The sequence below is a fragment of the Corapipo altera genome, unplaced genomic scaffold, assembly GCF_003945725.1.
Source record: "Corapipo altera isolate COAL_440 unplaced genomic scaffold, ASM394572v1 46, whole genome shotgun sequence".
Taxonomy (NCBI): Eukaryota; Metazoa; Chordata; class Aves; order Passeriformes; family Pipridae; genus Corapipo; species Corapipo altera.
In genome coordinates, this window is record NW_020884883.1 from 16,895,664 (window position 1) to 16,919,466 (window position 23,803).

The 23,803-nt window shown below is 41.7% G+C and overlaps 1 protein-coding gene and 1 non-coding gene across 3 annotated transcripts in view; both read left to right on the plus strand.

Moving 5' to 3' along the window:
• The window catches only part of EVA1A (eva-1 homolog A, regulator of programmed cell death), a 158,264-nt gene that overhangs the window by 66,119 nt on the left and 68,342 nt on the right, over positions 1-23,803 (plus strand). The window contains exon 1 of one of the 2 annotated variants that reach the window (XM_027641180.1): positions 17,906-17,967. The exons of the other annotated variant lie outside the window; for it this stretch is intronic. The gene's annotated coding sequence lies outside the window, so the exon portion shown is untranslated. Of the gene's footprint in view, positions 1-17,905; positions 17,968-23,803 lie in introns of those variants that run through there. 2 annotated transcript variants of the gene reach the window in all.
• TRNAC-GCA lies at positions 12,207-12,278 on the plus strand. The gene has a single exon. It is a non-coding gene; the product is annotated as a tRNA-Cys (tRNA).

A 23,803-nucleotide genomic window follows, 5' to 3' on the forward strand; every position in this document is an offset into this window, starting at 1 on the left:
ATGACTGTCTCATGTCTATCTTACTTTTTTTTGTTTCTTCTTATAATATAAGAAGAAATAATACTTATTACTATGAAAAATAACTAATATTAAAGTCTTTTCCCCTCTACTTTTTTTTTTTTTTTTTGTAGTGAAAAAATAAAATCATCTGGGGTTTATCCCAGGACTACATAGTAACACATATTTTTTAACATGCTGTATATTGAAAGGTTCTGACTTCTGCTGTGTGAAAGCTGTACATGATTCCCACAAGGAAAAAAGGCAGATTTTCTCCCCTGTGCTATTAGAAATGATCAAAACGTTCTGCAGATGCCTTGGGTATCAGTGAAGAATGAAGTATAGGATGTTGGTGCTGTGCTGTGGCTCTCTTTTGAGAGGATTGAGCCCCCTAGTAAATTGGACTTGGAACGTGTGTAATGTAAATTTTCTGTCAGATATTTCTTAGCCAGTTATAGTATTAACAAACAAACGGATTTTCTTTCATTCCTTACCTCATCATTCTTTCTCCTCCAAGTTGTGCTTAATTAAATATGAGAGTGCCTCTAACAGTAAAGAAAATTAAATGGGGAGGGCACAGATACTGGTTTGTACTTTCTGCTTTTCTTTCCTTCCTGTTCCCATTCAGCCTTGTCAGGGTAGTGATTTTCTCTTAAGCAACACTTAGACATATGCATATGTTTGCATTTAATTTCCAGATGGGGAGGCAGGCCTCTAATAACTGTGTGAGCTGCTGCTTTACAGATCTGGATGGCTGACTGACTTACCTTCCTTTTGCAGCTGGCCAAGAAACTGTGCCCGTACCCCGGGACGCTGACACACTCATGGCTGGGCCAGGCTTTTGGCCTCTAAAGCTAGACTGGTGCAAAAAATGATTTACCTCTCCCAGTCTGCAAAAAGCTTCACCTCCTCTTTACACATGTGAGGCTCTTGATTTCAGATTCACACAAACTGCTTTGCTTTTTGGCATGACCACTCTTTGTAAATTTGTTTCCTGAAGTCTTGAGCAGATTTTATTCAAGAAAATGTATTTCATCATTAGCACTGACATTTTGGTTAGGGCAAAAATATTTTCCTGAGTGAAGGGACTTGTAATGACTCCTCTCTGTTTCTCTGGAAGTGCTCCTCTGCAGACTTCCTGGAAAGGAACAGTGTGTCTCCAGCTGTGTCTCAGGTATCTTGTCCTGGCTTGGTGAGTTGTGTTTTCCTGAGGGACCTTACTGAGAAAGTTGTAGATCTCAGCATAGCTGGGTCCAACCTACTTTGAAGTTCAAGACTTAAAGGTTTGGACTAGCAAGCTGGAGCGTGAGTAGAGGGATGGAGTATTGAGTGCACAGACATATTGATCTGAATAGGAATGCATTTGCAAATAGGTATGTTATTAAATATTCTCTAATGCTGACCAGCTGTAGCCGTCTACAGTATAATCAGCTACATATGGACTAGATACATTGGCCTCCCTTTGTAGTCAGTATATGAAAAGAAAAAGGCATTTCTAGGTTGCAGTTCATCTCATTTTGAAGTAGATATCTTGGGTACCTTACAAGTGTTTTTTTGTCTCTGACTAGACCAGATGTGAATATCTGCATTGACACCTAAAGTTAGGTTAGATAGTTCTTACCTTTAGTGTGTTTGCTACACATTGACATATTTTGAAAAACTATTTGTCATTACTTTCCTAAGTCTTCAAACCTCATGATGCCTAAATGAATTCTAGTGCCTTGTTGATTCTAAATTTACTAAATTGCTTCAAATCTTTTCTTTTTATGAAACTTATTAGTCTTTGGTAGTTTCCTGTCTTATTACCAGAAAAGTAAAAAATTAGGTATGTAGTTCAATAATATTTGATTTGGGTAAATAATGTCTCTTCTGAAGAGTTCTTAGCTTTCTGTGGGTTTGAACCCAGTTTTGTAGGATGGGATTCAGGTTTTGATTCTGATACTGAATGTAGTTGTCCAGAGATATCAAAGCTCTTGGTGTAGCCAAGGAAACTTATTTTTGTACTGACTAGATAGAGCTCAGTGGCCCATATATACACATATAGTGATATTTTAGACAATTGGGTTTATTTATGGATCCTGCCTAATATTTACACAATCTGCCTTTGATGTTTCAGCCTAAGGCCTTTCAAAAGCACTCAACAGTCATATTTAACCGGATCATGGGTATTTGACCAGCTGAATTATTCTTGGATCAGTGCTGACAATAATGGGAGCTCACACACCGAATACCCATGTGGACATTTATATGTTGACTTCCCAGCTTCTTGTTGCTGTGCAAAGAAAAAACCTGGGAAGGGTTTGTCTTTGAGGGACACAGTGGTCCTAATATAGTTTTCTTGCTCTGGCAGCTGTCTCTGTAGAGAACAGCAAGAATGCAAGAGAGAAGCTAGTGTTGCTATTTATTTCTTGTTTTTACCCATCTTTGAACAGAACAGATCCCAAAAATGGACATGGCAGCGCTATCCTTCTTAACGCACAGAAAAACGTTTCTCTATTTTGAGACATCAGAAGATGTCCTTCTGAAGGGCATTTCCTTTTGCCAGTTAGTGTTAAAAGAAAATCTTTCCTAATCTTTTATTTCAGTGGAAACTTACCTATTTCAGAAGCAAGGGTTTGGTGTTAGAGCTAGAGTCTACAACATTGAAAACATGATGACTTCCAGACAGAAATGCTTTAAACCAACACAAGAATAACAGCTTGTCTCACAGTCAAAACTCCTGGTGATGTTTATGCACTCTAGTAATCAAGAATGCTCCCATAGGTCTGGTTCTATCAGCTCTGTGTGGTGTTTGTCCACATGGAAGCAGCTGGGGTGACACCAGCAGAACTGTGAGTACCTCCACACCCCTCCTGCCTTCTGACTACCCAGCTATCCTGTGCGTGCCCTGGCAGCCCAGTTCAAACACAGGAGGCCCTGCCTCATTTGGAGTGCATGCTATGGCCAAGCCTGCAAGGAGCTGCTTCCTTGGACAACCTGTGTCACCTGAGGAAGGGACAAGGGCCCCCCCAGTGGAGTGCACACCTCTAGTAACACAGGGAAACTCTCCCCTCTAGCAAAGCAGAGGGTTTAGTGCCTGCAGCTTCCAACTAGACCCCGTGGTTTGGGAGGCTCTCCAGGGACTACCCAGCCCTGATCTTGGCAAAAGCCTACACAGCCTAATTACAGACTTTTCCAGCTGGCTCCAAACCCACCAGAACCATCTGCCAGTGGATGTGTTGCAGCATGCGGTGCTTGGCTACTTCACTGTCCCTGCCCCAGAGAGGTGTCCTGGGAGTTTCTGGTGTTGATTCAGTGCCCACTGGTAGGAAATCCCTGTGTCAGAGGAAACCCCCCCAACTTGCAGATCCCAGCATGTTCTGCTGTCTTTGTGTCTCTCAGGCAGCACAGAGGGCAGGGGATGAGTCTGAATATGTCAAGGAGGTAGCTATGACCTGAGGCATCCCTTGCACTTGACAGTCAGTTTGGACATTTAACTCTGTTCTGGAGAGAGTCCCCATGGGCTGCACTTGTGCAATTAAAATATTCCCTGGCCCTAAGGGCAAGTGGCAAGGCATGGCCTGCATCGGAATAGAGAAACTCTCTATACTCAAAGTAGCTGCAGTGAAAAGTCCCTGGCTGTCCTGTCCCCTGGGCCATGCCAGGGTGGAGAACAGGCCAAAATATCTCTGGAAATTTTGTTAGTCACAACATGTGTGCAATTGCAAAGCAGTGCTTGGTCCCTTTATTTTATTAATATAGATGTGTCCTGGACTTGAACTTCAGATCAAGGAGTTTTATTGATCATTATTCTTCCAGTACCTCTTTGTTTATTCTTCAGTCTTTCTGAGATAACAAGATATGGCATTCATGAGCTTGGCATGCTTAGAAACATCCCTGCTCCAGATCAGCACAGCTTTCCTGCCAAAAAGGGCTATGGGACTGCAAAAAAATCTGTTACAGGGGAAGTATTGAAGTGTTGAGACTGTCTGGCTCTTGTGTGGTGGAGAGTCTGGCACTGGCCAGGGAATGGCCAGCGAACTCTGAAATTTGGCTGCCCTGATAGTACGAGAGCAAGAGAGGGACAGAGGAGAGGGCTGTACCCTGGCACTGCAGGGGAAGTTGCCCCATTTTTTGGTCTTGGACTGTTCTAAAATATTTTCGTCCAATTATTTCTCTTGCTTTTGTTGCAAAACAAAGCAAAACCAGCTAATACCAGTTCCCTCGACACCCAGGACACTGCTGCTCCATTTACCTCCATCTGGTGCATTCAGATGGTGCATTCAGGGTAGGGGGTTGTCTTCTCTCTGATACTAATGACTTTGTCCATGATTTCTCAGCTTATTTGGAAGGCTAAAAAGAAGTTGTTGGACAACATCCACCATTAATTAGATTGGCAGTGGAAACCAAGTTGGGCTAATTTGATAACTTTGAAAAATACAGACTCCTCAGACCACTGTTTCCTTTGGACATGTACATTCTAATAGCATTTAACTCATTTTTTTAATTACCCCGCCAACTCTTTATTAAATGTTCCCAGTTGAGTTTGAACTCTGATTTGCTTTGAAGGTGCTTGGGATCAGATCCCACAGCCAGAAAAGCTGGAGCATTTCTAATCATTAACAGCGAATGACTCTGAAAGGGTCTTTTGGATTCAGAAATATGGAGGTATTTGAGTAACCTTTCTAATCAAGGTTTGAACCCCTTCATAGGTAACAGCTATTGCAGGGAGAAAGTCCAAACTCCCTGAACATGTTGGGCAGAGCAGTCAGTAAGAGAGGATGTCTTGTCCAAGCGAGTCCTAGGACCTGCTGCAAAATCCTTTTGGAGTCAACAGGTTTTGAGTCAGGTCTCAGATGATTCTGTTCTGCAATAAACATAGAAGAACAGCAGTAATTGCAGACCATGGTGCTCATTTTGGTCACCATGATATTATTATAACTGATCCCCAATCCACAAACACACCCTTTTTCCTTTGCTTGCCCAGCAGCTCTTATGAATCAAACGTGCTGTTGAAAGGGAGTTGCAGATAATGTGGTTTCCCTGAGCCTTTCAAACATGTTATAAAACCAGAGGAGGCAAAGTAATCATCATTATTTGTAAGTAGACTTGAGCCTGAGTTTGAATCTGCTGTGAGCATAAACAACTTGCATTCGTGTGTGCATCCTCCCTGCCTTTAGTGACGAGTGTTTCACTGTGAGATTAAGGGTTGAAGGCTCCAAGATAATAATTTCAGCTTTGTGCCTCTTAGTGCTATAAAGCCCATAGAATATCAGAATATTTATTGCTGTGACTTAGTTGCAAACTCCCTGGAGTGGATAAGGGTTGCAGACCTCATGATAAATAGCACATGCTATTATTTAGCAAATGATAATGCAGACCACAGAAAAGTAGGGAGAGAGGAAAATATATTCCCAAGGGCTGATAACTAATGTAAAGAGCCAAGAAATAGTTTAGAGTGGGAGGGAATTTCCCCAGATTCCCTCCTCCATGGATAAGTCACTGCCTTATGGATGCGCTGCACAGGACCCATCAGTGATCCCTCCAGCACCAAAGTTACTCCTGGCAGGAGTTCAGGACATACAGATTCACAAAGCCCTGTAGGCAGAGCAGACCTGATGTTTTCCAGCCCCAGCTGGAAGGTGATATAGCCTATATTCAAAGCAGATGAAAGGGCTTGTGGCTAAAGCTTAACTGGTTTTTTACAAGGCTTCTCTGATGCCTCTGTGCCATCTGCTCCGTACACAGGGCAGGTATTTTATCAGACTATTTCCCCATCACCCCTTCCCAGTTAGTCCCTCTCCAGAGACCTAAAAAATCCTCCATCTTTTTTCACCCAACCAACAAGAACATATCTGTGCTAGAAATCTCCCTTTACCTGGGATATGCCCTCCTGGAGGAGTCACATTCCCTGACCGTAAGCAGAAATGTGCCATTGCAGAGGATGAGGCACATATAACATGATGTCAGAGGGTGGTGGGTGAGCCCTACTGAAATCAGGATCATTTGGTGAGGTATTAAGCATGAGTGTGTACAGACAGCACTGTTCTGGTGAGTGTTGTGCCAAATTATGCCAGTCCTTGAGGCAGGAGGGTTTGTGCAGCTGGTAAGTGGTTGGGGTAAGCCAGGGGCTGGGGTGACCCACAGCCTCCTTTCCTTTTTATGGCCTTAGACAGAGGCAGTTGGAACGTGGATGATGCCAACCAGCTGTATCTGCCACTCACAGTCTGGGATGGGGAAAGGGATGGGCATAGTGAATTCCCGGTGAATGAGTAGTAAGGGATGAGAAGGAGGAATGAGAAGGGCAAGCCTTGAGACATGATGGGGTCTGTAGTGGATGAGGCACCTTCCCTGTCATGCCTGCAGGAAATCTGTGCCTAATTCATCTCTGCATGACCTGCATTAGAGGTTGGTCTTTTTGGTACAGAGAATCTGTTTATTCATCCCCAGTCCTGGCCCAGTGGAACACAAACTCGTGGTGCGTCGTGGGTCATTACAGGGTGATGTTGTCTGTCTTACGGTGATGGAAAACACCCACCTCATGCAGGACCACAGTGGTTAGTCCACAGGTGAAATCTGGAGAGTCTGGAGACAGAGTGTGACAATGCCTAATGGCTTCAGATGTTACTTTGGGGTAGGAGGTAGAAAATTATGATCATGAAGGGTAAGGCTTTGCTTGCAATGGAATTTGATTTTTCTTTCAGTTGTGAGAAATACAGGCTGTCGATGATCAGACATACAGTCATTACAATTCTGAAAGACAAGGATTAGAACTACAGCCTTGGGCTCATAGGGTGAGAATTAAAGTTTCCTGTGTGATTATATGGAAACTGCAGTAAAACACACATAAAACCAAATTACGGGTCATGCGTTTCAGACGCTGGAAAGGGAGAAATGATGGATAGCCTGTGGCAAAATCCAATGCATGTACGTGTGACTGCAAAAGATCAGAAGAAGGCATAAGCATCTGATTTAGAATACTTGTACTGCAGAGGCAGATTCGTAGCATATGTTGAGAGCTTATATGGAACAGACCATGCAATATGTGATACCACACGCAGAGAGCCAACACTCTGGAAACTTCCTTCTCCTGGAAAAAAGATCATGGAGCAACATTTATTTTTAAGAGGCGCCCTCATGTTTTACATATTTGTGCTTTCTGTCATGATATTTGATAGCATTGCATTTCATCACTTAGAGACACAATGCTTGGGAAGACAGGCTTGGAGAGTACCTGTGCTCTTCTCAAACTCATTTCCCTGCAGCTTCGTGCCATACTAGTCCCATTATTTGGCCACTGTGTGTTCTGAGAGCAAATTTTGTGTAGTTGGGCTAAGCTAATGAAGTATATCCTGAGAGAGGTGCACTGGAGGAGGATGTTGTGGATTCATAGACACAAGGAGCAGATCAGTGATGTGATCACAAGTAGCAAGTCCAACCCTTCTTCCTGAGTTCAAAAATAAGTTTACATGAAAACTACACTTTTAACCTCTCATGTGCTCAAATCAGAGCAGCAATGCCATGATTAAACCTACTTTTCACCCTGATTCTTACACATAACCCAGGGGACCTGACTGTCTTGCCTGTGTCCTTCCTCTGCTCTTCCTGACAGCCCTTTTTATGAGCAGACTGGAGTGCTGTGCATCAGCCTCTGGCTGTGGGTGAGCAGGAGCCTCAGATAGTTGCCTACCCTCTTCCTGGAGTGGAGGTAACTGGTGGAGGCACATCCCTACCAGCCAAGAATCTCTCATCTGTGGAGACACACAGATCCTTCTGTCAACATCTCCCTCATGCTGAATAAAACATCATTTGGGTGAGGCCAGGGGGAGCAACCCTCCTTCTTCAGATCCTTTTTCCAGTGACTAGGGGCTGCTTCCAGGTACTGAACATACAGCCAAGACTTCTTACTTCTCTCTGCTGACACCACCACTCATCATCCTCCTGAAACTTAGCTGGGGGGAACAGAGGTTTGCTGGCTACTTTCCAGCCAACAGATGCATGTTCCCTTCCAGAGAAGCAGCTCTGGTCCTAGGAAGATGGCCTGATGCAATGACATTTAGGGAAAGACCTAAGGCACAGCAGCAGAACTGTGAGGAAGGGATCATTGCTGGGATAAGAACAGTGAAAAGGCTACAGGAAGGGAAATGGCAATAGCAATGAGAGACACAATTGGCAATGGGAGGAAGGTGGGGCTGATGGAAAGGGAATGAAAGAGAGAACTCTAAGAGGAGCAGTTCAATCACTCTGTAGATAATATATGATATTTGAGCCAGGATTTCTTTTTTTTTTTTTTTTTATATTCCAGCTCTGATTCATGAGTTACTGCAGAAGAATTGTTTTATTGTTGTGTGGCTGACTTTCCCCATTTATGAACCAAATAATGGCCATTAGCAACCCTATAGCAGGTGAGGGTACCTTCAGATCCTAGCCTGGAAGTGTTGACACCACCATTATTGATAGACATGTGGAGACAGGCTGTCTCGGTGAATACTTCTGCAAAAATCTTCTTGAGTCTCTAAATTCGGCAGGTCCTAGAGCACTACACCAAACCTGAAGCACTTTCAAAAGGTCTGACACTGGTACTTGTGCCCTTAACTGTTCTGCCACCTCATGAAAAGTTTTGCAATGTCTGGTAACATAGAGGATGTTGTGAGGGAAGGGAGCAGGAGAGCTCTGAGCGTAAGTGCAAGGGAGGCCTCTGCCTGCATCAGTGTAGGAGACCTGGGCAGACCTTAGACAAGTCAATTTATGTCAATTGTTCTCTCTCTGCTTCAGCTCTGTATTTAAAAAATGAAATGTGAGGATACTTTGCAGAGGAGTGATGAAGGTAAATAAGGTAAAGAGTAGGATGTGATGAGTTGTATTGAGAGTTCATGTAGGTGCTCAGACAGAAATTCTCCAGAAAGGTGGATGCTGTAATCAGAACTCATCATGCTATTCACCTCACTGCACTCCACCCTCAGTCACTGATCATTAATGTCACTCAAAGACCTAAAGTGATTTTAACAAATTGTCTGAGAAGTGCTGTTTCTCATTTTAATAGGTCTTAGGCAAGACAGCAGAAGAAAGTAATTCAGTGCCACAATGCTGATAGCAAAAGAGTCACAGATGCTGATATCAAGAGACTTATTTAGTCCATTTTGATCCTTTTTGTCTTGCTTTTCTCATCTCAACAAACAATCGCTGGTAGACTCCACAACTGGGTCTCTCTGAGATCCTCTCTTAGGATCCACAGCCCAAGGTTGAAGTTCCCTAAAGGACTGTCCATTTTGAAGATCTTCTCATATATTCAGCTGTGTTCAGTTCTCTTTTCAGAACCCAAGTAAGTGATGAGGTTTTCAGATAGGAGTCTTACAGAGACAGTTGTGACTGTTGTATTTGTTGTAGGCTGCTACTTGGATATCATCATATCTGAGCTTGTGCTTCGCTTGCCTATGTGTGCAGTAGGTATGTGGACTGGTGGGATACAGTAGGGAGCCAGAAATGTTCAATAACCTGGTGTTCAGTTTCTTGAAACTTTCACATCTTCTGAACCAAGGCAGTATTTGGCCTTTATTTTCTCCCCATATTGCTGTCCAGAGCTGCTCTGGCCAGATGCAATGCTCATGCCAGTCTGAGTCATAGGGCAGCTGGAACAAGCTGCTCTCTTCATCACTCTTTGGAGAAGTCTGTTTGCTTTGAAAGGGTAGGGCCCTTGTAGAGGACACTTAATTTTCTCCAATTTACATCATTTTCCTGCTCAGATGTTTGGTTGTTTTTTGGGGTGCGTGTGTCTCTAAACTTCAGGAACTCTGTTGAAACAACTATTTCATGTCTGCTGATGGAAATTCATATTTATGTTTAGTGGAATGACACAAAAAAATGAAGAGTTCTTTCTTCATGACCATGATACCCCCCCTTAAATCACAAAAAGTTGATGATTCAGACATTAAACTGATCCAGAATCCTGTTCTTATTACTGAGGTCACCCCATATACGTGGTAGAAAAAGAGTTCTGGTCTTTGCCAAGGGTGTCAGTAGGCACTAACTTTTTCACATGCCCATATACCTTACTGCACTTCCTGTGGGTTAGCTGGCTTTCACCAAGTTGGGAAACATCCATAAAGCGCTGTGAGTGGAAGTGACATATTTACTTCGCCTTGTCTCCTTTCATCCCATTTTAGACCTCAAACTGTCTGACAGCATTAGGAAGCCCCACAGAATGAGAACTTGAAGTACTGCTGGATTTATTGAATCTCTGTGATATCTCCTGATGCTAACATTAACTGAATACATTGGGAACGGGGCAGAATACAACCTCTGTGAGGCAACTTTCAGGGATATGGGAAACAGAAAAATGTTAGAAATGAAACTTGGGAAACCAGATCTGCCTGCTGGTTTTCTTGCAATTAGTCAAGGAGCTGGTTCACATAGTTATCTCTGAAAAACAGAGGACAGAGGAAAATGTGTTGTATTGCTCTTTACAAATAAACAGCAGTCATTAAAAGAGCTAGTAACTATCCAATAAATTTGTCTTCTATCTCTAGTAAAAGAGTCTAAATAAGGAAAGAAGAATAATTTGCTGTGCCCATGCATTCACATGGAGCCATATGTATATTAACTAACTCTCAAGATAGTTGCCAAGACAGAATGTAAATGATGGAAAAAGGAAGGGGTGAATTTTCTTGGAATGGAATAATGGAGAAAAGACCAAACAAAGTAAATCTGTAAGCAGTTAAAGCAAACCTCTTCCCTGGTGAAGAAAAGTTTATTGAGGTTTCTGTGTGACTCAAAGCACACTTTAGTTATTAATTGGATTCCTTTAGTGGCATGTGGGAAGTATGCAGACCCTCTACACATGTTAACTTCACCATTGAGAAGGAATATGAATGATACATACACAGATTTGTAAGAAGCAAATCCAGACATAATCACTTAGTTTGATCCAACTGCAGACCAAATAGATGAATAAAATGTGGTAATTTAATCTGTGTAAATAAGATGTCTGTTCATGTACCGACACAATTAATATATTATTTCATGAAGACTGAGCTGAAAAATTAATTTAGATTGACTGGAGATGAAGATTATAAACCAGACTGAAAACAAGCTGGAGGCACTAGAAATGCATAGTGATGAATAAATGCCAACACTTGGTGGGAGATACCTCAGGGGAACAGCAGGGAACAATGTTAAATTGTTTTTGTTTAGGATCCTTATTAATGATTTGGAAGGAGGATTAGCTATGATATAAGCTCAGTGCTGGGATGGTGCTCATCATGAGAGAAATCATGCTTTCCAAAGCACTAACACTGACAACTTTTGACCTTACAAATTTTGGGTGAATCAAAATCCCAGAAAAAGGTATCAAAAAGTTCAGTTTGGGGGTCTTACCTAGAGAGTCCCAGTGAATACACCCATCTGTAGATCCTTCAGTTGGAAATCTCAGTCCATGAGGTTCACCATTTAGAGCAAAGTTTCCACTAGGATTCAGCCTCTCCTACTTATTTATCTAATGTTTGTCCAATTTCATTCACGCTGGATTCTCCATACCAGAGCCTCCTGGCTGACCCATGCTGTTTCATTGTCCTGGTATTTGAACATATATTGTGATTCTAGCAAGTATCTAGATACTACTAAATATTTCAGACAGAGGGGTGGCGAAGCAATAGGGAGCTGTGGGGTCTGTGTTTCCTTACTAAATTTACTGTTTTCCAGTCTGTTTCCAGAGGCCTGGGATTTACTCAGGGAAAGCTGAACTTCAGGACTGTCCTTTGGAGAATATCACCACTGCTTTGACATGGAGATTGAGTCCTCAGAGTCACTGGGTTATCTTTACCTCTTGAGTTTGACTGTGAGTGTTCAGCTGTCCTGCTGAGGGGAGAAGGGCAGGTGCTGGCTAAGAAAAGGGATGGGGCAGTGCAGCTTGCTTCATGGTGTGCATCTGGACAGGTAACCACCTTCCATACCTGAAAAGAGGTACAGGGAGAGAGTTATGAGAGTTATAGGAAATGCAGAGCAATTTTACCATCATTTCACAATGCATTGGTTGGCACTGTCCAGCTATAAGGCTCAGCAGACGTTATTAATCCATAAGGTGTTGTGGTGCTGCCCCCCATTCCTACACCACCATGTGTGTCTCCTGTAAGGCTCAGGAAGAAATACAGTGAGATGGTCTGTGCTGAACTCAGTTCACAGGCAAACAGCTTGACAAGGCTGGTTTATATTCCATATTGTAAACTTGCTTAGTCGGGGGTATAGCTCAGTGGAAGAGCATTTGACTGCAGATCAAGAGGTCCCTGGTTCAACTCCAGGTGCCCCCTCAGGAATGGCTTTTTAGATTAGATTTTAGAAAAAAATTCTTTACTTTGAGAGTAGTGGGGCACTGGAGCGGGGTGCTCAGAGAAGTTTTGGATGCCCCATCCCTGGAAGTGTTCAAGGCCACACTGGATGGGGTTCTGAGCAACTTGGTCTAGTGGAAGGTGTTTCAGACCATGACAGGGGGGCTGGAATGAGATGATTTTTAAGGTCCCTTCCAGCCCAAACCATTCTATGATTTGTGGTTTTAAGGAAACATACTCAGTGCTTTGACACTGAATAGCAGGATTGACATTAGGAGGCACATTAAAGCATGAGTAACTAAAATAACAAGACACAGACAAAAAGCAAATGATGATGGAGAGAAGGAGTGTTAACCAGAGAAACACATTTATTTCAGCCCCTGCAAGAATCTCAGTTTTCTCTGTGAAGTCTTCTGATTTGGGTACAGATACCACAAAATATGGCAGTCTGAGGGTCACAAATGCCTATTTTCCTTCTCCAGTGCTTGGCTGAAGGAAATATTCTTCACATATTCCTGTGCTTAAGTGAACATTGGTTTGGGTCTTGAGTAGGAGGAATGACTAAGATCTAAGAATTAATTACTTGATTAATTCTCTGATTATTCTTTGCAAGTATTAGAAAAGGTGTTATTATCTGCTGAAAGTTCATTATTTAAATTGTGCTTTGATGAGAACAGAAAACAAGGGAATCAGTTACTCAGTGTGGTCCATTAGTAGTGTATTAAAGATAAATGCAGAACCCCATGAAACTTTTCCCAAAGATGACATTTATTAGGTTGTAAAATAGCGTCCCACAGAAGCATTTGAAGCCCTGTCACTTCACTGATAGGTTACTGAGACCAAGAGGCCGTAATACCTTCCTAAATTAATTACTGTTTGAACTGGAGAGAAAATTTTAAAAAGTTAGTTTGAAGATTCACAGTGACTGTAAGTATCCCACAGCCTTTGCAAAACTGTCAAAGAAACTGAATTTATTTCTGTTTTGAATATCTAGGTTTAACTTCTAGCTATTGGGCATTGCTGATCTTTTAAGGCTAAAGAAACCTCATTAACTAATTCTAATTCTCTTTTTAAATACTTATAATCTGTTATTAAGGAATGTCTCAGTGTTTTCTTTGTAAAATTAAAGAGGTAAATCTTTGCATGTCTTTCTCCAGAATGAAGTTTCCCGATTCTTCATTAATTCTTGTGTCTTTTTAGTTCCTTAGAACCTGCAGCCTCTGAAATAGGCTCTGAACATCAGCAGCAGTTGCGCCAATGCCAGGTTGGGATGTTATATAATTTCTTTGCTTCTTCTACTTGATATTACATCTCTAGTACATGCATTATGCTGCTGAAGATGCCTGTATTAAACCACTTACATTCTATCCCTTGCTAGACTTTAACCAGTTTGCTTCTGGCCTCCTTTCTCATGTTTGAGAAACAAGATGTCTTAATTTTACCTTCAGAACTCTGTACATATCTGTTCTGAAATATTGTTGTCTCTATGCAGTTTATTGAATTCCTCTCTGGATTGTTTTTCTTTATTGTCCTCTTTATCCCATACCACTTCCCAAAATTTCACAAACTTACTAAATAATAATTTAACTTTTTCTCCCATGCCAGCAATAAAAATAATAAACAGCATCTGGTAAGCCAGCATCTATATGGGACGGAAAGTTCAGTTGCTGCGTGAACATTTGCCATTTACTATTTAATTTGGAAAGGTATCAGCTGGTCTCTAATTCATCTACACTGTACTATGTTTATTTTAAACCAGCCAAGTTTATTATTCAATAATTCAACTCTGGTGCTCTTCAGAAGCCTGTTACATCAACCCTATTACTTTTTTTCAACCAGGCTCATCAAAACCAGGACTGGATTAATTAATAAGATTCCTTTTCCATTACACATTTTTGACGAGTATTAATTGTTTATTGGTCGAGCTCTGCCACAGATGTTCTGTGTTCTTGCCCAGGACTGGTGTGCAGCAGACAAGCCTGTGATGATTACCCCATTTTTAATGTATGTGATGTATGGAGAGCATCCACTCATTTACCTCCTTCTAAAATCTTCCCAAAGTTTCAGAAAAGCATTTTGTTGCAGTGAGCTGGGTGCATACATACAGCAGCTACTGGATTTCACTAAGGGCTTTTAATTTTTAATGCTATTCTAGATGTGTCTGTTGGTTTTTATTATTGTATCATACTCCCTTCTGAGCAGCAGTTTGCATACAGAATCTCTTGGGTATATGCTTATTGAGAAAAGAGACAGGAGAAATCTTTGGGAAGATCACCTGACCCGGCCTGAACTGTTTTGTTTTCCGTTCTTTTCCTGCACCTGTCAGATGAGCATTGGAATATCTTCCAGTAGTGCATTAGGCAAAATGATCGTGTATCTTTCAACTATTGTTTTTACAACCTCCCCTCTGGAGAGGAGTGTATTAAGTGCAGCATATTATTTTCATAGGATTTTAAGGTGGTCTGACTTCTGTGAAATGTGTATCCTCTTACACATTTCAGAATCGTAGAAACATTTAGGTTGGAAGAGACCTTGCAGAGTCTAGACATTAACACAGCACTGCCAAGACCACCTCTAAACCATGTATCTCTGCTCTTGCTGGCCACACTCTTTCTGATACAGGCCAGGATGCCATTGGCCTTCTTGGCCACCTGGGCACATGCTGGCTTATGTTCAGCCACTGTTGACAGGCACCCCTGGGTCCTTTTTCAGTGGGCAGCTTTCCAGACATTGCCTCAAGCCTGTAGTGCTGCTGGGGGTTGTTGTGACCCAAGTATAGGACTTGGCACTTGGCCTCGTTGAACCTCATATAGGTCTCCTTGGCCCATCGATCGAGCCTGTCCAGATCTCTCTGCAGAACCTTCCTACCCTCCCACACATCAACACTCCCACCCAGCTTGGTGTCAGCTGCAAACTGACTGAGGGTGAACTCGATCCCCTTGTCCAGACTGTTGATAAAGATACTAAACAGAGCCAGCCCCAACTCTGAGCCCTGGGGAACCCCACTGGTGATTGGCCACCAGGTGGATGTATCTTCATTCACCATCACTCTGGGCTTGAACATCCAGACAGTTTTTACCCAGTGAATCGTGCGCTCATCCAAGCCAAGAGCAGCCAGTTTCTCCAGGAGAATGCTGTGGAAGACACTGTTAAAGGCTTTACTAATGTCCAGGTAAACAATATCCACTAAGTGGGTAAACCTGTCACAGAAGGAGACCAGACTACCCAGGCAGGACCTGCCTTTCCTAAACCCATGCTGGCTGGCCTTGATCCCCTGTTTGTCACGCGAGTGATTGCATCCAAGATGGGCTGTTCCATAACCTTACCTGGCACTGAGGTTAGGCTGACAGGCCTGTAGTTTCCTGGATCATCCTTCTGGCCCTTCTGGAGATGGACATCACATTTGCCAACCTCAGATCTTCTGGGACCTCCCTGATAAACCACTGATAAATGATGGAGAGTGGCTCAGTGAGCTTTTCCCACAGCTTCCTCAGTATCCTCAGGTGGATCGCTATAGACGTGTGTGTCAGTGGTGTAGCAGATCACTGGCCATTTCCCTTGGATTATGGAAGTTTCATTCTGCTCTCTGTCCCTGTATTCCAGCTCATGGGGCTGAGTGCCCTGAGAACAATTGGTCTGGCTATTAAATAATGAGGCAATGAAGGCATTGAGTACCTCTGCCTTTTCCTCATTCTTTGCCTTTATGTTTTCCCCTGCTTCCAATAAAGGATGGAGATTCTCTTTGTCCCTCCCTTGGTTGGTAATATATTTATGGAAATGTTTTTTATTGTTTTTATGCAGCAGTAGCTGCACTTTTATTTCACATAGGAGATGCTTAAGAATTGAACCACATATCTTTAGTGAAAGCAGATGACATCTGAAGTAATCTGCAGTTCCTAAATGAATACATTCCACCATTTTGATGAGACACTTTTTTCTATTTCCACTGATTCAGAGGATCACAGTTGCTAACCATTTTCTTCTTCTGGACCTTGACTATGTGTTGCAGATGTCCTGAGTGCAGACAACAAAGGTGAGGGCATAGAATTTCAGAGTTCTTCAGGAAACTGGAATAGACAGTGGAGGAGAGACTTGATGTGCCATGATGTTCTCAGCTGGATGAGATTCTTTTATCAGATATCTCTGTGTCCATACCTGTCCCATAGCTGTATTTATCTATCCAGCCCAACCTGACAGACATTGGTCAAAAATAGCAGGTATGGGAGCTTAGCACCAGTGTTCATTGTCAGTTCTACTACTGCATGCTGGAAAGGAAGATTCATTCTCTGAGGCACTGGGGATTTCAGGTTAAAATGTTACTGTACTCAAGTCAGGAAGAAGGGATGCTTGATTCAGGAATCTTAGCTCAGACTCCAGGACATGTTGGCAAAGCTGAGTTCTGGGTATACAGATGGGCCAATGATTAATGGCTAAAACCCAAGAAGAGCTGTGTTATAAATGGAGGGATTCATGTTATTTCTCCCAGAGCACGACCATGCTTCTTTGCAATGGCCAGTTTTGATGCACGCTGGAGTTATGGAGAATGGTTTGCCATCTGCTAACAAGTTGGGGCAAAACTTATAGGCTTCAGGGATGTCAGATAGGTTTTATTTGTCCAGGTTTTTTTTTCCTGACATCTTGCTTATATAGTAAGCCTCTTGCTCAAATTCATCACCTTCCTAAGAGTAGAAATGCAACTCTGAAATACTGAAAACAATTAGCCCATGACAAGACATGATCAGAAGCATCTAACTAAATCCCTTAAGAGCAGCAGTTACCAAAGTTTCCTATTTGGGAAGACCTTTTTGTTGCCACATTACGGTTTTCCTGTGCAATTCCAGGTCTGTGAGCATTTCTAGTTCTGGGCTCATGATGCAGCCTCATTTGGGAAACCTTGCTCCTGCCTTGTGGGTTCCCCACAGAGCAAACACTCCTTGTTGAGCCCCCTGAGTTATGAAGTGTGCACTTCTGTGGGACTCTGTTTCTCTCTCCTTTGTAATCTCTGTTAGAAATGAGAAAGCCTCAACAGTGCTACATAAGAGGGATGAAGGCTTTCATTGTTCCTCTGTGTATTATTACTTTTTTAATTTTTAAGAACAGAATCTTTGATCTCCTGTTCTCTAGCACATGGGACACAGTTATGAATAAGTAGCTGAATGGATTTGGGAACAGATCTCTGGTGTCAAGAACAGGGAGGTTTCCACAGAAGATCTCCCAGTGCCTTAATTTAAATAACTGCTCATTGAAAATTTATGTCACTATCAACTTAGTGCAGCAAAGATGGTGTTGGTGTCAGTGGTGCAAACTGACCACAAAGCCATCCTATTAAAAAACAGTGTCTACAACCACAGTGGGGTTTTACTGTTTTAAAAAATTTGCCTACTTTTGGCTGTGCAGTGGAAAAATAATGCCTGCTGGAGTGTTTGTGTCTCTGTCTGTCTTCTGATTGTGACCTGCCATGAACTCACTTATGTAATGTTTCCTAGCAGCAGTGCTGCTGCTGGAGACAGGGCTGCTTCTGTGACCAGAGGTAGCTCCACCTTCAATTTTAAAGGTTTTTCTAGCTATTCAACTTAACAAATATCATGTCAGGAAAGAGAAGGTTTCTTCCCAGTCATCACATCACTGTCACTGGAAGCCAGTAGTGTTTTATCCAAGCCTCCTGTGCCAGGTGAGCTTGCTGTTCTTTTGTCTTGTTCTGTGTTGCCAAAGACTGCTCTTTTTCTTGTTTTGCAATTCCTCCCCTCCTGCAGGTAAGGAATTCTGGTTGAATATTGCAGTGAGGTGACTCCTGGTTAATATTTGTTGGTTTTTTTGCTCTTGTGCTGAATGCAGACCAACCATGTGGTTTGGGAAGATTTTGATGTGTAGCTCAGGATGGTGGATTTTTGGTCAGATTTCCAGGAACATTGCTATGGCAGTCCAAGGCTCTGTGGCAGACACTTAAAGGCTTTGGTGTCAGACCTTTGAAGGACTCAATCTAACATAATAAACAATAATATTTAGTTTCAGGCCAGGAATTTTATTTATCATTTATGATATTTGTGGAAGTCATGATTTCTTTAGTGTAGCACAAATCTAACTATGCAAGGACAGACACAAGAATAAACACCAGATGTGCTTCCAGGCCTAAATCCAGAGCTAGAAATCCATACCATACTTCATTCAAGAGCAACAGAAAGAGCGCTTGGATACTCCTTTATTTCTTTGAGCTGCCTTCATATTTCAAGAGCAGAGGCTTTGCAGCATGAAAGTGTAATTTATGGATATTTCTATGCTGATTGCAAGCACTCAATTCTTTGCATTGTAAGAATTAAGTGCTCTTGGGATGGAAGTGATGAGTCTCAGCTGAAGTCTATCTTAAGATAGTCTGCTAGTGATCAGCTGTCTATAGCCAGACATCTGGCAAGAATCATACGGCAAGAATCAGATCTATAAGTCCAACATAACTCCCTGAGAGCAGTTAGACTGCTCCAGTGGAGTGTGTTCCCTGGGACAGTACTTCTGATACACATCTATGCCACAGACTTATGCATCCCAGACTGCAGATCCCAGACTGCAACACTGAGTACCAGGTATTCTGCTTTCTTTTTCTCAGATGCTAGAGCTTATTTATAGGACTTTCTGTTCCCCCTCCCCCTTCTCTTTTCTTTCCTCGTCTGTTGTTCTCAATTTTCCCTCCTCTCCACTCTTTTCTAAATGGATAAAATGACACAGCTTAGAATTTATGTTAACATGTACTTGTCTCCTGTTCATGCTCATGATGGCTTATAAAGCCTGAAGGGAAATTGTGTAATTTAATGTCCATTCATGTGTGTTTTCAGTACTTCCCGTTAAACAGCTACATGCAGAAATGTTGGCAAGAACAGAAATAACAGAAATGCCATCGCTGCTATTTCATGGAGTACAAAGCAGTCACTACAGGGAAAAAATTGCCTTGTTTTCCTTGGGAATACCTGGTCGCTTCTAAGGATTTCTGCCCAAACCCCAGTTTATCCTACAGTACACTATGGACGTGTTTGGGCTGGCTCCACACAGAGTAAGACAACACCCACAGTACATCCAAGCTAAAGTGCCTCTGGATAGGGTTCATCAGTTCAACAAACCGTGTCCCTTGCATAATTTCACTGCATCTGGACCAAGCTGATGCATTTCCCTACCAAGTGCTGTCCTGCAGCATGACGTAGCACAGCCAGCCTGGTAGGGCATCACCTTGGAGATCTCTCCGTGTTGTGACACAAACCAATTAAAAGCTACATGTGAAGCACTCAAATTTGTATTTCAGTCGAGTGTCCTCAGAGACATCCAGTGCACTTCTGTCCTTTCTCTCCTGGGTGTCTGGTACCCCTTTCTGTCTTTCATTGTTTAAGGCAAGTTTTCTCTTACTGGCAAGCTGCCTCATTTCAATAACCTTCTATTTTGAATTTGCAGTAAATAAGCATGGCTTTGGTTTTCTTCAGATGGCCAGGGCTGTATTCTGCAGTATAAAAACCACTAGTAGAAGGCAGAGAATAGAACTGATTAATCAGTAACAGCACCTGAAATGCATTTATTTACTTTTTAAGTGCTCTGGGAAATACTTTCCTTGAAAACTGCAAACTGTGATACATGTAGATTGATGGCTGGGTGGCTTTACTGAACATAGAAACCAACAACTCTGTATACAGAGTGACTGGAGGTGTGGAGACCTTGCTGACACCTCTGTGACATAGGATTACTCAAGCAGGATAAGGTCATACTAGAAAACTTGCTGGAATCTCAAAGCAGAATTTGACAAACCTTGGAAGGTCAAAACTATGAGCATTTTGCATGGATTCTCCTTTCCTGCCTCTGAAACCTACCTCCTCAAAAAAAGTTAAAAGAACAAATGTACTTTTAAGTTCCTCTTTGTAAATGAAATCATAATTGATGGAAAATAAAGGCAATTGATGTAATATAAACCTCCTGGTAACTGGAGAAGGTGCTGCAGAGGCTTCCCAGCAGTTATACATTGAGAAAAATTCTTAATCTCTTAGATAATGTGGAAAAGAAATGACATTTATTATCTACAAGTCCTCACAGGCTAAGGATGCAGTTTATAAAACTGTATTTGGCTTTCCCTCCTTTTCCTCCTTTATTGTAATCCTTCACCACAGATCATTTTACATCCAAACTCACCTTCATCTGTTATCATACTTCAGTGATTTATCAACATCACAAAGGTCTGATTAATAAGGCTAGAAGGACATCCATCAGAAGAATTGAGAATGTGTGATCATTTCCTCTCAGGCTCTCATTAGCTGTGTCTGTCCTTCAGGGAGTTTTTTCTTTGTCTATTTCCAGACTTAATCATACGAGGTTTAAAAATAATATCCCCAAATTAATCTTTTGTTTCTCTGGGTTTTTAAAACCTTTGGTCAAGATGGAATATGATCTCCATACTGTCAACTGAAATAAGTAGAAACAACCCAAACTGTCCATGTACACTTTTAATGAATGAGCAGGCAAGTCAGAATAATAGAGGGCTTGATTCAGCTTCCTTCATTCAAGACGAACAATACAAAGATCTACAGATAATCTTATGATCATATAACATATTTGTGGGGTAGGTAGGAATTACACTCACAGTGTCTTTTCCAAAAGGATTTCCTTTTTCTTTACATTGCTTTGGTTTAAAATGAAACACACCTCTGGTATTTTCAGATTGCTACGATTAAGTGAAGTGGGAAAGGTTTTGTTTCAGTTTCTATAGTAAGCTTTCTTTTTAATGAGACACTCCTAGGTTAAAAATACCTTTTGAAAGCGACTTCCCACGTCTTTCCAACATTAGTGACAGATTGGAGAAGAAAATGTGGAGTATGCCTGAAAGTGATAAGTTGAGGTTAGAGGTCTAGCCAAAGTCAAGTGCTAGGGAGTTTCAGCTGTAGAGAGCTGATGCTTTGAATTATAATCAAGTGATTAATGTTTCTAATGTAAGTGGGTTTGGGAGTTACAAGGACTTGCAGCAACAGCTTGGATAAGTATGGTGAAACCTGCTTTTAGAGATATTTTATTTATAGCACATTCATTAGGTCAGAGAGAATGGACAACATGTGCCTGTGTGGTTAATGATAAATCCATCTGAGGACTAAACTAGTCTGCTGAGTTATGAGAAAGCCATTTGTAGGTCAGATTTTTCTGGAGAGAGACAGACTTGAGAGAAACAATTCCGATTTGTTTGGGGGTGGGGGTAGAGCAGGGAGAGGGGACAAGATGGAACCAGCTTTTCTCCTTTTGCAAAATACATAGGATGTAAATGTTACAGATCTTCATTAATTTTAAAAGGTCATTTGCCTGTGAGGTGCATGTAGTTGGCTTCATAAATACCAAAAATAGCATGGGAAGGAGCAGGCATGCCTGGAAAGGTATAGCAATAATTTTTTTATAAAATATCAGATAATCTAATGTTAACATATGAAAACTGCAGTGATTTCTGAAATTGCAAAAGCCAGAAAAGAATACATCTCTGAGGCATTGTAGTTTTCCTTGTGGGATTCAGACATTCTAGTATGAAATGAAAGGTATTCAAGAAAAAAAAAATAATTATGTAAGACTTTTCCTTCTGTTTGAATTCACCACACCTTAATCCTGCTGCTGTAAGCAGTTTAAGATACTCTTTCAAATAGAAATAGTTTCGCCATGGTGAGAGCATAGGTAATAAACCCAGTATTTTGGCACATGATTCATGTTGTGGTTTTAGTTATAAGTCTACCAATAAGATAAAAAAAGATTGTCCCTATCCAGGGTTGTGCAGGTCCTTCCGCCACAGCTCCCACAGCTTTCCATCATGGACCATGATGCCATTTGGATTAAAAAAAATAAAAAAAGGAAATAAAAGCAACACAAACAAGCAAAATTCCCTTTATACAGCAGCCAAATGCATAAGTGTGTTATTTCACTCTAAAATCTCAACAGTTTCACACTGCAAATCCTCATAAATAAACAGGCAAAACCTGTCCTTTTGAGACAAGCTTTTCCCTGCCACTACACTTATTTTTAGGTAAAAATGGAAATATGATGTTCATTTTCAAGGAAGCTAATTGCAAAGTGACTACTCTCAAACGTGTTGCCCGTGCCTTTTCTGGGCATTGCTGCAGGTGTTGTTTGTGAATGAGTTTAGATTATCAGAACAAACTTTCAAAAAAGCTGACTGATTATACTAAGCATTTTTATAGAGAGAAAATGGCACCTAGTGCAGAAATACTTAGTTACACACGTATAAGTACAACAAAACCAAGTATAGAAATCTATTTCAGATTAAGTCACATTGAAAAGTCATTTATTACTCTCAGGATAATGAGTTAATGAAAGACATGGTGGCTTTGCTCCTCTCTTGACACTTTATAATCCAGGCTGGACACCCTGCTGAGAAGATGTACTTCAGTGCCAGGCAGCTTCTCAGGCTCCAGCAGTAACTGCATGAAACCTAATAGCCTAATCAGAGTCTACCTCATTCAGAGGCTACACAAGATAACTTATTTCTGGCATCAAAAGGCATGACAATACTATTATGATATTTATTTTATAGATATGCAATATCAATTTTGCTATTCCAGGTAAACACATATCTTGTTTTTGGTCCTCATGTTAGACACTGAAAAATTTGGTGCAGAGACTGAGTCAGCTAGAGTCTCTCCATAATCCCTGGAGTAGGAGGGGCAGCTCCAGAGGCGATTCACCTCACCTGTCTCAAACTGTGTTTGGATAGGACAAATTATCTTCCACAAGTGCCAGTCTCTCTTTACTAACCACAGAGACAGCACTGTTATTTAGTTCAGATCTACCTTTTAGGTGGCTCAGCTGAGTGGAGATATAGCCACTCCATGGATTTAAGGACCACACTTGTGCTTTGAATGACAAAGGCAGAGCTCTAGGGGTTGATATGCTCCTTGCCTTGGACAGTTTACAGACAAAAAACAGTATCTGAAGTGCAAGAAATAAGGATATTAAAGCTGTGCAGAGAAGTCTGAGACTCACAAGGGCAAGCTTGCATTTATCCAAGGCTTCAGTCTTGTGGTCTTTTGGGTAACTTGTCATTCTGAAATGAGCTGTATTTAGTTTATTGGTTAAGTTAATTAAATAGCACCAGGGCCCTGCAACTGGAAAACTTTTGTGGCGTTAAGTGTTATCTCAGTCCCTGTTTGTCCCAGTCCATCAGCAGGTCTTTGACATGGCTTGAACATTATCATGGACCAGAGCTTTGGGGGGTTTAAGGGCATTTAGCCTCCAATGTGCACATGGCTGGGCTGTGCCTGATGGCCTCAAGGCCAAAGGCCAGCCCTGACCCTGTTTAGTTCATTGCAAGGTGCACCAGCAGTCTCTTCCTCTTCTGTTTTTATTTTACCTTGCCACAATCAGAACTGTGGGGAAACACCTGTAGTATGCTGGGCTTGATACAGGGTTAGGCTTACTTTGAAATACTCTGGTGCTATCTAATTCCCTTCTGCTGTTCTCCCTAATCTGTAAAGACCTCACAAATCTGATTTTGG